Here is an 18,802-nt window from a genome sequence, read left to right as displayed (position 1 = left end):
AGTCTGTACTCATTCCATATCCTGAACCACAAATTAGATTTGTGAAAAAAATGTAATGATAACCTTTATGGATGATGGCTAGAACAACAAAATAGCATTATATGTATTGAGGTTTTCTTGCCAAGTAGGTTTCACTTAGAAGTGAATTGCCTTGGTGTTTGGTGTATACCATAAAAATATTAAGAGGAAATAAAAGTAAAGGCGAAGCACTGCAACAGTAAAGAACATAAACTGTTGCAGTGCTTTGCCTTTATTTTTATTTCCTCTTAATATGTTTATAGTATGCACCAAACAATTTACCTCTAACAGGCACATTGACAATTCAGTAGATTAAACTGTTGTTGACTTGTGCCTAAGAGTTGCCAGATATGTTCATTAGCTGCCATCAAAGCGGTGGGGGTTGGGTGATTATGCTCTGCATAAAAATTAGGGATGCATAAGAGAATAACAGGATCATCACAGGAAGTCAGTCCATTATTTCGATGCACATTTGTTTGTCCATTCGTACTACAAGTTAACAGTCAGATACTAATAAACCTTTGAGTCTGCACGCCAGTTGTTCCACATGCACACATGGACAAGAATACATAAACAACAGTGAAGATTTGAAGCTCATGACTTTAAAGCCCCACACTATGATGGGTAGAGAGGAAGCTTACACACAAATCTACACTGTCTTGGAAACCAAGTTGCATTTATTCGCAACATGGTTTCACTAATGTGCAACAGCATTTTTATCACTGCAGAACTTCCAAGGATTTTTTTCTCCACATTCCCATTTTGACAGATCATTTTTCCATTTAAAATGAATAAATAGGCTCATAACAAAAACCCTCCAAGGCTTCTGAGATGACAGTGGCTATTTTTATCCCCCAACAAGATGCTTCGTCCTCGGATGAATTAATGCAGAACAGTTTTTAAGATAGAATCCCTGACATGCATGGGGGGGATGGTTTTGCAATATTTTTTTGTGAAGTTTTTCTTGGTTGCATAGCAACACTCGTAGAGCCACCTATTTTGTCTCAAAATACACCTCAAACAGATCTTCAAGAAGCAAAGGGATGATGGAATATGGAAGTGAGCTGAGCAGTTTCAGAAAATATGTCCTGCCTTTACAGTTGGCATTAAATCCACCAGCTGGATTAGGAGAACTGTTACTGTCAGTTTTATTTTCAGCACACCGGATACCAGGACAAGATAGATGTTAGCATGCTGCACAGTAAAGTATATGTGTTTAAGAATGTAAAACATGAAACAGAGTGACCAGAGAATTATGTCTTCTTAAAAACAGTAAGGACTCTATTTTTATGGCAGTGCAACGACCAAAACAGTATTTTCCTTTATTTTAGTGGAAGATGTTTGTTAGATGTTGTGCTGAGAATAGACATCTCAGTATCACGTTAGTGTCTGACACAATGCCTCTCAGCTGCTACTTTGGTGATTTTGTCAACAGCACAAACTAAATTCTTGGAGCAGATGTGCAGAAATGTGGCAACAATGCTAGAAATATATTCATTGATTAATTTTCTGTAACTGCTTATCCTGTTAGGGGTGGCAGGGAGCTGGAGCCTATCCCAGCTGACACTGGGCAATAGGTGGGGTACACCCTGGACAGGTCACCAGACTATCACAGGGCTGACACATAGACAGATGACCATTCTTGCTCTCATTCACACCTATGGACAATTTAGTGTCACCATTTGACCTGCATGTCTTTGGACTGTGGGAGGAAGCCGGAGTACCCAGAGAAAACCAATGCTGACATGCAAACTCTGCACATATTAAACTATAGAAATATAGACAGACTATTTTAATGAAACACTCTGCATTATTTATGTGCAGGACCTCACTTTAGAATGAGGAACACATTCTGACCATGACTTAATTGGACACTACTAGGACTTGTAAAATGAGGGTGGAATGGAGCGTGAGATGGATCGGTGGTTTGGTGCGGCATCTGCAGTGATGCGGGCACTGCGCCGGACCCTTGTGGTAAAGAGAGAGCTGAGCCAGAGGGCAAAGCTTTCGATTTACTGGTCCATCTACGTCCCAACCCTCACCTATGGGCATGAGCTCTGGTAGAGACCGAAAGAATGAGATTGCGGATACAGGCGGCCGAAATGAGTTTCCACTGTGGGGTGGCTGGGCTCAGCCCCAGATAGGGTGAGGAGCTCGGTCATCTAGAGGGAGCTCGGAGTAGAGCTGCTGCTCCTTCACATCGAAAGGGGTCAGTTGAGATGGTTTGGGCATCTGATCAGGATCCTCCTGGGCCCCTCCCATTAGAGGTGTTCTGAGCATGACCCACTGGTAGGAGGCCCGGGGCAGACCCAGAACACGCTGGAGGGATTATATATCTCATCTGGCTTAGGAACGCTTTGGGGTCCCCCAGGAGGAGCTGGAAAGCGGTGCTGGGGAGAGGGGTGTCTGGGGTGTTTTGCTAGACCTGCTGCCCCTGTGACCCAGCCACGGATAAGTGTATCGAAATGGATGGATATTAGCACTTAAAGTTGTGTGTTTTGTTACACAATAACAGACCATATTATTAAGTACTATCAAGAGAGGAGAGAAGGAATATTTTGTGGTACTACCACCTTATGAGGCCCATACTGAACAAAGCATATCAAGATCGTAAGTCAAGTACAACTTCCTTACCTACTCTGAACAATGATACTCAACAAAATTAATGCTTATTGTGGTTAAAGCAGAAACATCAGTAAAACTGTGTATTGATGTATAAATTGAGTGAATCTGTTTCCACAGTTGTTTTAGAGTGTGTGAAAATTAATAATTCCAATAAACAAACTAGATTTAGTCCCCACTGAAAACTTTCAGGCACTAATGATCTTGTTGTGTTCATCCTACATTGTATGCTAAGCAGATGAATAATAGTAATAGTTTTAACAAAAACACAAGATGTAGATAGTATTTGTCCTGTTGAGGGTTTGAGCAGCGCTGGTCTTCAGAGCCACTTGAAGCTTAAATTAGCTCATATGCATCAAGTATTGTCCACTGGTGTGTTGGCCTCTTAACATAAAAAAGTGTCTCTGTTTTCGAGATGAATTTTCCCTGGTGCTAAATGTACCAATAAATCTGATATGTGTTGTGTAACGCCACGCCAGAGCAATGACTTGCTCTGAAAATGAGCCATGATGTTAAGAGATCTGCCTCGGGCAAACTAACAAAATGCTCTTTCTTCTTCTCTCCCTCCATCTCTGTTTTACGGTCTCCTTTTCCATTTCCATCATCCTCTTTTCCTTCATTCATTCTCTCACACTGTCATTCTGTTTATCTCTCTCCATCTTTCGTCACCTTTTCTTGTCTCTCATCTGTAGGTTGCAGAAGTAGGTGCCCTCTGCTTCACCAAGTGGGACTCCATGGCTGCCAGGGCTGCCTCTTGATTCTTTGCACTGTGAGTTCACTCTTCTGTGTGCGTGTGTTGGTCTGTTTGTCCATCTGTGTTTTCCTCATGTCCTCAGAGGCTTTTCTGCGTTGTTTAGTCAATCTTTGCAGCACGCCTACTTGAATTAATGACACGTCAAACCCTTGGTTTATCCTTGCAGTGGCTGCCTCTCCGTGACTTTATTTGTGGCACTGTTTTGAATTGCGAAGATACATTTTTGTGACTCTAAATGTTGATGCCAAGAGAGTCTAGTGACTCCCCACGGACCAGAGTCGTGCTGTGACTAGACTCTCATGCTGTGCTCATTATTCTGCTGATTCCACTCTCCACACTGCTCTAGCACACTCTGGCATTAGTTTGGCAACACTGGCTTTCTCCAAAACAGAAACTGGATGCATGGAGGCAGTGTTCCCAACTCAGTGACTGACAGGCTGTTATATTGATTACAAGCACTGCAGTTTTTTATCATTAGTGTATGATTTCAAAACAACGTACTCTATCCATATTTGATATAATGTATAATTATAGTGTAGCAGCTGGTAGAGTGTCTTTTTAATGGATTCTTAATGTCCTAAATAGATGAGCAGATGAGATGCACTACAGTTGATGATCGTTGTGGAACATTGTGTGAATATCACATTATGATATTGTATGGATATTGGACTGATATGTGTGTTGTGTCAATGCTAATGGTTCTTATAACAGTCTTAAACCAGCTTAATGGTACTTATAACAGTCAGAAAAAATAACTCAGTGGTTTTAGACTTATCTTTCACACAGAAAAAAAATGTATCATAAATAAGATTCGAAAATTCGGTGAACTGCTGTTGTAAGAGTATTGTTCAGTTAAGATAAACTATGTCCTGCATAGTATACCATTAAAGGGATAGTGCACCCATAAATGAAAATTCAGCCATTATCTACTCACCCATATGCCGATGGAGGCTCAGATGAAGTTTTAGAGTCCTCACATCACTTGCGGAGATCCAAGGGGAGAGGGGGTAGCAACACAACTCCACCTAATGGAGGCTGACGGCACCCCAGATTCAAACGTCCAAAAACACATAATTGAAACCACAGAATATCTCCATACTGCTCGTCTGTAGTGATCCAAGTGTCCTGAAGCCCCAACATAAAAAGTTGTTCAGAAAAACGTCATGCTGCTCGGTAGCAATTCACACACACTCACACACCAATGGAACAGCCATTAGGATAAATTTGGGGTTCAGTAGGAGGGGACACTTTGACATGTGTACTGGAGGAGCAACAGATCGAATCACTGATCTTCCGATTAAGCCCTGTTTTCACTGAGCGGTACGGTTCAGTTCAGTTTGGTATGCATTTTTTCTGTTTCCACTGTGGGTAGTACCACTGAAAATGTCTGCGTGCAGCCTCGTTCTGTGGACAATAAACAAGGTACAGACTTCTGTCTCTGAGGAAATAGAGTGAAAGTTGGACAGAGCAGTGAGTGATGACAACCCCGCCTACATTTAAGGGTACTCTTTGCAGTGGAAACACTAAACGGACCAAGGGCCTTGGTATCATGTCTAATGGGTTACTTTTGGTTCCAAAGGTACCATACCGAAAGTGTTTGGTGGAAACAGGGCTTTAGTGGATGACCTGCTCTACCTCGAAGCCATAGCTACAGCTACAGCCACAGCCAGTCAGTGAATAAATTGGATGGTCCTGGTACTAGTAAATCACAAAACTTGTATATTTATAACTATATTATATTCTATTTTTTACTAGTTGGGGGTTACTTATTCTCTGGGCACTTTTTTAGTCTGCAACCCCTTTCACGTTATACATAATCATTGGATCGATTGTCACTATGAAAATATTGATTAGTATTAATTCTTTATTGAACTTGTTGGGAGGTATTTGTTGATGACTTACCTTTGCTTACATTGTCATGCACTTATTATCTTGCTAATGATCTCTGTTTCCATATGTCTCAGTGCCAGCTGGGTAAAAAGCAGCCATCTGTGTTGTTGTATCTCAGCAGGTTTAGGCCCTGCGTTGTTTGCATGTGCTCCGTCTCCACAGCTCCCACCACAGATGTTGCTGTGTGTGTGCGTGACTGTGTGTATGTGTAGTGGCAACAGATACTTCATGTGCTGCACTTGACCTTTTACAGAGGAACACCAGACCACTTTTTTCTCTTTAGTTTTGTCTGCAACATTCACTTTTCTTTGGTGCTTTGAGACCCTGAAGTTACACACACATACTAGGGCTGAAGTGTACTGGAAAAAAATAGCATGATATGTTTTTATTTTTGTAACATAAATCAGAGGACATTCTTTGGAGCAATGCATAGTGTGGGGTTGCCAAGTGCTACAAGGGAAAGAAAGTCTTTACCGTAGCTTCAAGGAAGTTGGTGTTCTTCCAGTTTGTCCATTTTTGCAGGAAAGAAATCGTGATTTCAAAAAATAGCAGGCTCTTATAAATATTGAGGGTAAGAGTTGGAACGAAGATAATTTGCGAGACTCATTGGAGGATCTCATGATTGCACATGTCCTTTGCGATATAGGTGCTGAAATAACATATTTTTCATCTCTCCTCCATGCCAAGGGAAAAAAAATACATGTAGTAAGCAGCAAACACTGGCTGGCAGCAAAACTCCCCCTCACAACCAGGAAGTGTCTGAAACCTTATTTTTTGAATTTTATTTTTTTTAATGAGACCCGTCAGGCTTGATTTCACACACATGCACCAACTGAGATGGTTTGGGGCTGGTTGGTGGAAGCGAGGAGGATGAAATGCTTGTTCAGGCAGAGGCAGAGGTACTGTACCTTGCGTGAGCCGCTGTACAAAGCGTGCATATGCTCTCTCTTTCAGAGCTTTTGACCCACAGGCAGTTGCTCGCCTCAGTCCCCTGTGCATTTCACCTGGAAGTGTTGGTGGCGTAGGATGGCATTAGCTTTCTCCCACTGCCTCTGCCTTCTCTGGCATCCATTAGTTTCTGCTGCCGTTGGTTTGTTTTGCATTTGGCAGTTAAGAGCAGGGAGGTGTTGTGCTCAATGTAATTGGATGATGTGGTATTGCCTTCCAAGCTTTTGATGCCAGCAGTCGTTTCTTGGCCTACTCCTAATCATATCCCTCAAAGCCAATAAGAGAAATGATTGCTCACAAAAAAGGAAAGCTACGTGTTTGTCCAGATTTAGTTGGTAGAAAATACCATAAATGACGATGGACTGATCCGGGAGTTGTCGTTTTGTTGTGATTGCTATTATGACCAGCAAGCTACCTGGGTGGGGCTCACCTCTTGTGTGACACTTCATAAACATGTTTTGCAGGAGTTTCACCTTTTTCATGATAAAGGTCAGGCCCACAGAGAGTTGCGACTCTTCCGTAACTACTGCTATACATAACCTCTTCCTGGAGTTGATCATTTTTCAAATTGGATCTTTCATTGTCCTATTTTTTGAGGTTTTTACATAATTCTGTAGCTTTCCAGTAGTGTTCCTGATGTATTCAAATCCAAAAATTTTGTTTAGTTTGGTCGAAGGATGTATGTTTTAGCCTCAAATTGCTCTTTTCCAAAGCTCCTCTAAGTACTTTCCCCCATGATTTGACGTAGGTTTCTGCACTATGTCATTGCTTATTAAGCTCATGTAATGCTGTGGACACCACATTAGTTTGGTTTCGAAACGCACACATCAAAAAACAAGCTTAACAATTGAGTCGTGGTAGACCAAGTCCTCTGTGCTGTGAAGTAAAATCAGTGTTTTCTGTCTGAAGTGCTGTATCGTAGGCAACTGGAATTGCTTGACTTTCTTGAAGACGTTTCGCCTCTCATCCAAGAGGCTTCTTCAGTTCTAACGCACTGTTGTGGAGTCGCAAGTGCAGACTTAACACCCACTCACACCTGGACCCATCTAACCCTCTCGTCAAACAAGATGGCCAGGTGGGTCAACGACTCACATGTGACCTTAACGACTAAGGGTTCACACACCCACAGAGTTTAAAGCCTGCGACTCCGCACCAGTCCGTTAGAACTGAAGAAGCCTCTTGGATGAGAGGCGAAACGTGTTCAAGAAACTCAAGCAAGTCCAGTTGCCTACGATTTAGCACTTAAGATTACCATGACCTGGATGACTGAGAATCTTTACCAACAGTGTTTTCTGTTGGTGGAGTCCAGTGACTTTGAAGAAAATATAGAAAACAACTCAAGTTCCCTGTCAGAAAGGACTGTCCGATGATAAGGTAAAGCGGTAAAATAATCTAAATATGGTGTACACCGATGTTAATTTTTGTGAATGCTCCTTTTTTGGAGGGTTAAAATACGTTTTGCTGCTGCTCCCTGCACCAGACTCCTTTGACAGAAACAGTAATTTTATCTTGCAGAACATGAGGACTTGCTCGTCTACTGCTGCCTCTGATTGGTCAGATAGTTTGTGCTATTTTGTGATTCTTTGAACTAAATTTATGTGGCATCCAAAGCGGTAAAGGCTACATTGTTTAGCCGTAACATAGCGCTGAGTGTCATTTGAAAACACAGAGGAGAATGCAGATGGAGTCATCCATAAAGACGCAATCGATGCCAACTTTATAGAACTTAATCTTTAATATATAACTGAAACTCATTAAGGACCACAATGAATAAATTATCTCTTTTATTAAGTTTTTTTTAGTTCATCAAAGCCTGTCATATTTTGGAATAAAACCCCTGATTTCACATAACACAGAAAGACAGCTGTGAGTGTTTTTCAAAGTGGAGCCAGATTTCTGGATTAGCATAGCCACTCTCCAGAGAGCACAGTTAGCAGGCAGAGAAACAGACAAAGCCATGGTTAAATCATTAGTGGAATAAGCCTGTCCCCCATTACAGTCAGCCTGACATAGTCCAACACCACCACGGGAAAAGGAAGAGAATTTCTACATTCAGAAAAAAACAGTGTTTCTTTTTATGGTGGTAATTGGGAACTGTTATCAAATCTGTTCCCCCCTTCTCATTTCTCCTTGAGTAGAGCACTGTTACAGAAACAGGCGATTGTTCTTGGAAGAAAGTAGGACGAGTTTCTCAATAGCTTCTGTTTTGTCTTGGGGCTGTTTCTGTCTTTTGTAGCTTCTTATATATTCTGCTTATATACTGTACTGCTTCTGTTTCTCATGCATGTGCTCCTGGAAGTCTGCTTACAGCCTAGAGAGTTGAAAGTAAAAGTAGTGTCAAGAGTAATCCTTTTTTTAACTGTATATTACATCTTTACATATATGTGAGCTCCTTGTATATTTTTTTTTACTGTTTATTAGTGTTGTAAAGTACTGTAAATTGTTCAGAAATGTTGGTACCATCGCAGTGTTTTCTTCAAAATTAGAATTGTTTGTTTGTTTGAGGAAAAAGAAGAAAAAGCAATCCAAGGCACTCTGGCAATTTAAAAAGCTTTATTAAAGAGGCTAGTTCATGGAGAACAGATAAAAAGTTACCTACATGTTTCGGACTCAGTCGGCCTTCATCAGGGCAAATAGGAATGATGAAGGCCGACTGAGGCCGACTCACCTAGGACCAAAGAGCACCTGCAGTTTTTAACACCTTTTACCTTTTTGAACGCCGCAGCCCTCCTTTCTTTGTCTTTTCTTGTTTGTTTGTTTGTGTGTGTCTCTCAAAATTCAGGGGTTTCTCTGGGTCTGTGAATGCAGCGCAGGGGGAACTCCTTGAGTTTTTTTTTTTAGTCTGCAGCAGTTTGTGGCGTTTGAGTAGTGGGATGGATAATTGATCTGATCACAGCTGATCAGATCAGTGGATGAGAGGAGCAGCTGCTGCAGAGGTGAGTAGAAGCAAACTTTAAGACCTTGTGAAGTGAACGAATAAGTTTCACTTTCACTGAGCTTGATACTCTGCTGCACCGTCTGTGCACAGAGTACGTTCTGAAGGAAACCCTGCGTTGTTACAAGTAGGGCTGCCCCTGACTAAGAATTTTCCTTGTCAACAGATAGTCATGATTTAGGGCTATTAGTCGACTAGTCTGCCCGCATGTGTACAATATTATTGTAATTATTAAATGATATATTTTGGGCGGGGCAACACAATGGTTTGAGTTAAAGGTGTGAGAAAGAATAGTATCAGTAACATTGTTAACACTGTGCTACATTACAGAGAAATACAAAACTGTACTAATGAACCTTCATTAATATAGGCCTATATTTTATCTACAATTGCACGTCACACACTGAGCGAGCCGCCTGTTAATGACGCTGTGGGCTAATGGGCATGTAGCAACTTCCATGTTTCAGATGATACGTCATGTTTGTAGTCGACCAATGAAGATGAGTTTACATATCACCTTGGGTTCGTCCTTCACCTTCTCAAAATGATCCCACACATTTCCTGCCCGACATGTTATTAACTAGCCTGTGGAATAACTAAATTAAATAAATTTCCCGACGACCACGACAACCAGACAACGACGGTACCAATGGGAGTTGCTTATGATAGATGGCGCCAAAGTTCTTCTTCTCTGCTCTTCAACAGAGCTGCTGCTATGGGAGCTGGGAAGTACAAAATAGGCTTTTCTCTGAAAAAGAAGCACTTTTTCAATGGCGACAACGCTGGAAAATAGGACAATAGCGAGAAGTGCCGCGGCATGTCACATCAGCGCTCATCGACATGCCACCGGTGTGGGTTTGTAAATAGAGAATAATGGGGGCGTCTGTTTTGACACGCGTTGTACGGCGCCAATGTGTTTTGGCCTTAACATTTGGTCGGCTATTTGGGGGCAGCCCTAGTTACAACAACTTTATATAAAACATTGTAACATAGAGAGAAGCAATGCAACAGATGTAATGTATATAGGACGTCAAGCTAAAGATAATCTGCAGCCCTGGTTCATAATTAGGCTTTTAAAATCAGGTTAAAATAGCTAAATAGATAAATAAATGAAACTGATTCATGAAATAAAAAACAAAATTGAGTCCACTTAATGTGCTGGTTTTCAAAGTAAATGTAGTTCTGACAATCTGACAATATTTTTAAATCATTAAACCACTTTTTATGTGAGCCGACTCGTGAGTTTCTCTCTGAGTTCCTTTCTTACACATTACTTGTGTTAGATCTTGAATAGAGTTAAGAGGTTGAGAACAAAGCTGACAAAATCAAGGGTAAGCTTTAATGTATCAAAAGAATCACAATAAAAGTGTAGTTTGTTGACAGGAAGGGAAAGTGCTGCCTTCCTTGCCTTGAAAGACTGCCTGTGCTACTGGAGGCGACTAGTGCAGTCAGTCTTGGCAAGTGTGTGTCAGTGTGATGTTACAGTCCCGAAGCCAAAAGAATTCTCTGTGATCCCAACTGATTGCTGTTCCCTGCACCCCCATTGGTCTCCCAGGAATATCCAGCTCCCAGCGTGATGCTGTACCCTCGATGTTTCCTGGTGCCAAACAAGCCTCTGTTCCACGGGAAACAGAGGGAGCAGTAGCAGGGAGGATGTTAGTCAGGGGGGAGAAAACCTTCACAAGCTCTCCACAGTCATCACCTGCCCCTGGCTAATCACCGTGTCACTTTTACACCGGAGCGTGGAGAGAGTGAGTGAGAGTGAATGAGTATGTGTGCGTGTGAAAGACTATGTGTGTGTTAGCGTGGCATTGTGGGTGAGAGACAGAAAACTGTAAGAGAGAGGGGAAAAAAAAAAATCTCATGATGACATGCTTGTTATTTATAGCTCCACAGCCGGATTGTGCGTTAAGATAGACCTGCTATAGTGCTGCAGTTGTTTGTAGTAACTCAAGGTTTGAATGTTTCAGCTTGAATGTGTTCACCGCAGATCAGACGTGTGCATTTCATCCTTTTCCCATGACCAGCACATTAACACAGCAGCGACTGAACACATTTCAAATGTCTTTTTCTGCCTTTTCAGCCTCACGTTGCATGCAAGTTATAAAACACGGTCAAAGAAGCATGGCTCACAAAACGCCTCTGGGTCTCACACTGAGCAGACTCCAGATCTGTGGCACCTTTCTCCTGACTCTTTGTGGTCAAGGATTCTTACTGTGCTGTCTATAGTTTCCTTACTACTGGGTATTTCAGAGGAGTATAACTCAGAGAAAAAAAATCTACCATAACATGCACATGACTTTGGACAGTTGGGATGTTTTTCCTCCACATAAATAGCTTTTGCAAAAGCTAGAAAGCACCGAGCCAGCTCTCTAATCTGTGATGATATCATGTTGCACATTTTTACCTGCTCCAGTGACAAGGACTTTGTGAGCGCTGAAGCACCACACGCACAGTGATTTTTGTGGAGTACAAGGAACATTTTGTTCCTCTTCAGAATTTATGTGATCAGGTAAAAGTTATGCACATAAAAAATTGTGCAAGAAGGTGCATAACTTTACAAAAGCAGCCTTGTACTTATTTTGAATGGACAATTTTTATGAGATCAGCTATTGCCATTAGTTATCTGATAAAAGTTTGGATGTAGTCAATCAGGCAAGTAGAAACAACTCCTCACGTGACCTTAAAATGACTGTAAAGCCAGTGTAGATAGTGTGAGATACATATTTTAAATGTATGCTCTGCTCTAAAAGGAGCAAGGTTAACCATTGTTTGAGTGTGGAGCTACAGGATGTATCATTTTACATACAGTATGTTGGGATACAGTTACAGTACAGTGTGTTCACAGCACCATATACTATACGTTTGTATTTACATAACCAGTCCCTGCAGGAACTCCAGCTTTCCTCAGACATCCTTTGTCCTTTCTATGTACTTGTAAGATTTAAGAAACGCTACATCTAGCACCTTTCCAAAGTATTGTTAAATTTTAGTCCATGTTCTTTGCGGAGGTGTTATGCTACCCAAGGACTTTATGATATTACATAATAAATTTTACTTTGAGTAGGTACATTTACCAAATGGCCAGCATTTATTTTGGGAATGAAACTGTTTGTTTGCATCTGATTGGAGTCTTGTGCGTGTACGTGTGTGTCCATAAATCTGTGAGCTGTCTTGTGTGTGCAGTGCACTCCCACACATCTGGCTGTGTCTGCTCTGCCACTTTGCTGGTGTTTGTCTGGAGGCCAGCGGGTTGGTCTCCCCAGAGACCTGCACTGGCTCTTTCCCAGGCCAGACTGCAGCAACTCTCCCAGAGCTTTCACAATACTAAACACTGCGCTGGAATGTTGTTGCTCTCTCTCTTTTTTTGTCTTCGTCTTTTCTTCTTTTAGTTTTGCTCTCCCTCACACACTCTTTGTCACTGAGTTTCTTCCACTGACTCTCTTTTCTCTACCTTTCTCCTTACTCAAATAGACCCAGTTGGAGCTTTGAGCCATAGTGCAGTTGCAAAGCCATCAAATTATTTTGCCATTTTGATGCATCCTTTGTGTATGAAATATGTTGAGAAACTGCAAGCTGAAGTTTCAGGCTGCAGACAGGTAGATTACCTTCAAAGATTTAAAAGGACAGTTCACCCACTATTGGTAAAATACTTATCTCTCCTCTTACCTGTAGGGCTATTTAACAGTCTAGATTCTTTTGGTGTGAGTTAACAAGCGTTGGCAATATCAGCTGTAGAGATGTCTGCCTTCTCTTGAATATAATGGAACTAGGTGGCACTCAGTTTGTGATGTGCAAAGTGCCAAAAAATATGTTTTAAAAACTCAACAGCAAAGTCTTTCTCCAGAAACCATGACCTGGTTACTCAAAATAATCCACAGATCTTATTCTGAGCAGTTTTATGTTGGAACTATTTTCTTTCTACCAAACGACACCCTCGGACTGTATCACTGTGCAGAAGGAAGCATGCATCCTGTAATGGACGAGAGGCTTGTGCTCGTGAGAGCGTGACTGTAAATGTTGATGACTTCCCCCTCTGATTAGCTGTGATGTTGGCTAGCTCCGTGGTGCAAGGTGAGCAAGCATTAGATGCACACCTCCCTCTGTGCGGTGATATGGTTGGTGGGTGTAGTTTGATAGAATGAAAGTAGTTCCCACATTTGACTGCTCAAAATAAGGTCTGTGGGCCAACAAGGACCAACTGGGTTATGATTCCCAGAAAGAGACATTAATGTTGATTTTATTTTGGCACTTTGAGCATGTCTTTGGCCAATCTCTAACACTGGACAACTGAAACAATCTAGACTGATTAACAGCAAAGAGGGAAGAGGAAAAGTGTTGTTTAACTGTCCCTTTAACACAGTTGGTGTTACTGACAGCCTTCACCCTGACAAAGATGTTATCTTTTTATTCACTTCGCCTAAAGACTGAAAATAGATGAAGGTAAGAAAGGATGTCCGATGTTCCAGATACGCATTCTTACCTGTATATGTGTATTTTAATCACAAATACAACTGGAAACTTGATATTTTCAGCTAACAGTAAAAGAAAAATAAGATCTTTGTCTAAGAGAATCCAGAGCTTGAAGTTGAGATCCCTACTGGCTATATTCAAACTAAACTGCATCTTAAAATCTTGTGAGATTGTTAAACAACTGAGACTGACAGTTGGAACTGCCAAGGGCTAATGACTGAACCTTACTGCTGCAGCGAAGACATTGTTTTGACAGTATCATCTGGTTTTGCATTGGCTGTTCCAAGTTGAATCTGTCAGTGAATCAGCTATGGGAGGTGAGCTTCTAATGAGGTCGTTTGGTTGTCACATTACTCATCGCTGTCTGTCAACACTACTACTGAAAGGACTTGCACAGTCCGTGTTTTTAGTATGTTTACTCTGGGAAGACTTGAGGCTTGAAGGAACTGAAAAGCAGGCCTAGTAAATGTTGCGGTTAAAATGTGTGCTCAGATTGCTGGCAACTGATTTCGCCTACTCCGTGTCCTTATGGATTCATTTGGCAGTGGATGTACAAATAATGAAACAAAGAGGAGTTTTGATTACACACTGAAAGTATTCTCTCTGCTGTATATATATAGTGCATCTTTTGCATCAATATTTTTCATCTTTTTTAAGGAATACAGCCTAAAAACAGTATCTACACCCACACCATTCATTTAAAGCTCCAACGTAGCTGTTTAAAAACCTCAGGCAAGTGAAACAACTGTCTTCTCTCAAACAGAAAATACACAACAGTGTTTCACTGGCTAAAACAAACTGCACCTTGGATTAGAGGCATTCATGTGAGTGACAACAACCTATAATCTCTCCTGATTTCCAAGTACAGGAATGACAGGAACAGGTTTTAGTACTTTGGTTCATTTTGATAATGTATGCCATGCTTATTACTCACTGTATGTTATCCTGTCAGGCTTTGTGACTGTCCAGAAAACACATACCCAAAAACAGCAGCGCACATAGGATCTAACATACACAAAGACTGTTGTACACACAACCCTCTACCTTTTGTCCATACACACAAACGCAGACAGACACACACATACAGAGCCAGCCGTCTAACCACTTAGTACATCACAGTGAATTCAGTCCATTACACTCAGTCCATCTTGTGTTTCATTAATATGGATGAGCCCTTGATGCAGCATGAACACTATAAAGTCCAATCCACAATGAAAACCATTTCTCAAGTGTTTCTAAAGCCATCTAATGTGTCATTGCGTGGTATCATTTTTTTTTAAATCATCAGTAATCTCCGAGTATTATGGTGTAGAGAGTAATAATCTTCTAGGAGATTCAAGGGAAGTGTTTGCTACACCGAAATGCAAATAGAGCTGCAACTAACGATTATTTTCTTTGTTGATTGATTTGTGGAATAGTACATAGGATTGGGTACCAAAACCAGGTGCCAACATGGTACCAGCTCCTAAATGAGCCGCACCTACCTCACAGAATCACAATGCAGATTTTGTTGCCTCATTTTGGTGCCATATTGTGTGCGAGGCAAATGTGAGGTTGAGACAGAGAGAGAAAGAGTGAGCATATGTGTGGAGATGACATACAACAGTGAGGCTGTGGCAACCGCGACTAACAGTATGAAGTTGAACGTAACAGTGCGATGTGTCAACAGTTAAGGCTATATGTCTGTGAACAAATGCTACAACTCCTCAAATGCAAGCCAGGTTCCTGTGTCTTACTCGCCACCTGCTGATTAAAGTGAAGGGAGTTTGTCCTGATGATATGAGGCACAGTTAGCCTACCACTGGAACCTGACCAGGCTCACTTAAGGTGGACTGTTAAGGTGGAGCAGCTATTCTCCCAGTAGTGATGATCTTAGCAGCTCCGAACGGATAAAAGAGAAATGTCTGGCTGCTGAGTCCCTCCTGAGTTAGGGAGACAATAATTGAATAATATTTCTCTGGTAATGGTACTGTAGTTGTCATTTGGGGTTAAATAATGTAGTTGGTTTAGCTTTGATTTATTATGTTTTGAATTTCTCCATATATTTCATTATACTTTGAACTAGGGATCCTCGGATCGGGTATTGGCTCCAATCACGTTATATTTACAAAATCGGAATCGGTAATAAAAGATCGGAGGAATCAAAACAACAAAAATGGCCAGGTGTTTCATCTATGTTGTTCATTGTTGCCTCCGCTTTCCAACGTATAAAGATATAGGCCTATTTTGTTTGTTGAAGACAAGAAGAAGATATTGAATTTGTTTACATTTTTTGCTGCTGAACCACCGTTAAGCTTTTTGGATACTATTTACTTGGATGCATTTTTTTTTTCTTTCTTTCTTAATGCTTTGCAAAGTATCGGATCGGGCTAGGTATCGGACTCAGTTTCAAAATAAAGGACTTGGTATTGGATCGGATGCAAAAAAAAAATGTGATCGGGACATCCCTACTTTGAACCAGTGGTTCCCAAGTGGTGGGTCGCGGGTCCATTCTAAATGGACCCTACGTAACTCTAATTGTTTGTATAAGTTTGTATAAAACATGACTAATCGACTATTAAAATAATCGGTGACTATTTTAGTAGTTGACTAATCGGTTTGAGTCATTTTTCATAGAAAAGTACTATAAAAGTACCCAAAATACTCTGATTGCAGCTTCTTACGTTTAATCATTGGCAGCTTTACACACTCTCTCATGACGGTGAACTAAAACTCTTTGGCGTGAGTATGAAACGGGACATTAGATTGTGTAATTTTGGGGTTTGGGAGAGACAGACCGACATTTTTCAACATTTTAACACATTTTTCGATAAAATGATTAGTCGACTAATCAAAGAAATAACCGACAGAGTAGTCGACAATGAAAATAATCATTAGTTGCAGCCCTAGTTTCAAGTTCAAGTTATTTTTTTAAAGTAGCAGTTCAGGCAACATTTGGGTACCGGTACTGTGTTAAGGGTAATTTTTTAAGTACCGGTACTGGATAAAAATCCAAATGATACCCAACCCTATGAGGCAATAGTTGTTTGGTCTATAAAATGTCAATTAATGTCTTGCTTTGTCCACAACCCAAAAATTATAGTTTACTGTCATAGAGGAGTAAAGAAACCAGAAAATGTTACATTTAAGAAGCTGAAATCAGACAATTTTGACTTTTTTTAACGTAAAAAATTACTCAAAGCAATTAATTGATTGTCAGATTAGTAGGGGATAATAGTTGACAACTAATCAATTAACTGTCGCAGCCCTGAATTCAAATTTATAAATATAAGTGTTGAACGACTGTTGCATGCTGATGGATGTTTCTCTGTTCCATGTGTGTTGAGTTGTACCATAATATAAGCCAATGTTTTTCTGGTAATCATATTTTTAAAATTGAGTTCTCCTATACGTGATGACACATAATGATTCTAATACATAGTGTTTCTTTTTTTCTTCTTCTGGGGATTCATATTCGATGTCCACCGTCTGTAGTCGACTGTGGTAAAATTGCTACCACATTGGCTTTCATTACTGAGTACATTAAGTCAGAAATTGGCTCATAAGACGTTGACTTTTCTTGTAGTATTTGCTGTGACGGAGCTGAAATAATGTGGATAAACGGAGTCCCCTGTGCCTCCTCTCGCCTCCTTTCTGTTGTTGCCGTCCTTGGTGGTCTGTGTGTTGTCAGCTCGCTGACTTGTTTGGATTGTGAAAGTAACTCTCAGGGGAAATTCTGTAGATTACATACCATGTCATTCACTACTATTCATTTGTTGGTACATAACTCTCATAGTAGAGTCTGTACTTGGAGCTTTGTTTTGCTCAGCTGTGTCTGAGTTGTGCATGTTTTCTTCCAGATTATTCTTTCTGTCTGCAGCATTTTATACTGATAACATTAATGGTATGATTAACACATCTGTATGTAACCAAATTAGTGAACTCAAGATACATGAATCACCTCAGCTAATGCATCTTAATTGCAAAGTGGCTGCTTGTAATGGTTGGCTGTTCATCTGTACTATGGAATTTATTTCTTTTTAATTGGATTCAACACTCACTGTAAGAATCCATCTTGTATTCCACGAGCCTTGGTTCAATCAATACTCGTGAACATGGACATCTCTCTCATAAAGATCGAAAACAAGCTTGAATGACTCTAATTGGGGATGCCCCCCTGGAGCTCCTCCATTTACTGCGAGCTAGAGGCTGATATTTGTAAACTAAGTGTTTATTTCAGCTGTTAGGGCCAAAAGAGCTTCACTTTATGGTGGACTTTATAGCTGACTTTAACACTTAAAAGAGAGATGAAACAGAGTGATATGTCAGTCTGGCCTGTTGCCCGTTTAAGCCTCGATCTGGGTCCTTAAGAGGATCATTTCACTTGTCTTTATGTTACGGACTAGAATAACACCCTTGTTTTAGTTACATTGCTCACGCATATTTCCAAGTCCCTCCAGTTTTCATTCTGTCTGTCTCACTAAAGAGAAAGTTACCAGGCAGAGAGGATTTTTCACTCTCATTTTGATGGAGGATGTTTTTTCAGTCCATTAAACCTCCACTTTACTCATAAATGAGAGAACACATTTCATGTCAGCTGAATAGTTGATTTTACTCAAAACAGAGAATTCAATTGAGCAGCTAATGAGAGTCATACTTGCAGAAAAGCTGCTTGAAACTGGAGTGACACACAGTGGAATCACTTTCTCTCTGTGGACAGTAGCTGAAATTTGGTGGGAATTGGGGAATTGTGTGGAGCAAGTCAGCTGTGACTCGCAGCGGCTTTGCTCCCGAAATTGAAAGCTGGTTGGCATGTGCCAGCGCTCATGTACACATAAACCCACACTCAAACATGGCTCACAAATGTTTTGCCAAACCCATCATTGTCACACAGGTAATGTCACTCCACATTACTTGTCCTGTATTGCGTCCAGATTTTTTTTTCAACCAAAGGCAGTTTATGATTAAAGAGACTTGTTACGCAGCATTCAGCACCCGTGACTAAGTGAAGAGATTATTAAATGGCACCACTAACTGTACTTTGAGGTGGCTGTGCCTGAATAGCTGGGGGAGATGTTTGAAGGTCATCACTTTAAATCCCGGGATGAGCTGAGAAAATCTGAGGAAAGGAGGCAATAAGTGCATCCTGCACTTCATTTACTGCTGTCAACAGTGCCCTTCAC

At 40.9% G+C, this 18,802-nt stretch overlaps 1 protein-coding gene across 4 annotated transcripts in view; it reads left to right on the top strand.

Moving 5' to 3' along the window:
* peak1 (pseudopodium-enriched atypical kinase 1) overlaps positions 1-18,802 on the top strand; it is a 156,396-nt gene that overhangs the window by 77,103 nt on the left and 60,491 nt on the right. For 3 of the 4 annotated variants that reach the window (XM_033634786.2, XM_033634788.2, XM_033634789.2), the window contains one exon: positions 3,333-3,409. The exons of the other annotated variant lie outside the window; for it this stretch is intronic. The gene's annotated coding sequence lies outside the window, so the exon portion shown is untranslated. The remainder of the gene's footprint in view (positions 1-3,332; positions 3,410-18,802) is intronic. 4 annotated transcript variants of the gene reach the window in all.

The sequence above is a fragment of the Epinephelus lanceolatus genome, chromosome 5 (genome assembly GCF_041903045.1).
Source record: "Epinephelus lanceolatus isolate andai-2023 chromosome 5, ASM4190304v1, whole genome shotgun sequence".
Classification (NCBI taxonomy): Eukaryota; Metazoa; Chordata; class Actinopteri; order Perciformes; family Serranidae; genus Epinephelus; species Epinephelus lanceolatus.
Note: the sequence above shows the minus strand (reverse complement) of the source record. Positions and strands in the feature narration are given on the sequence as shown.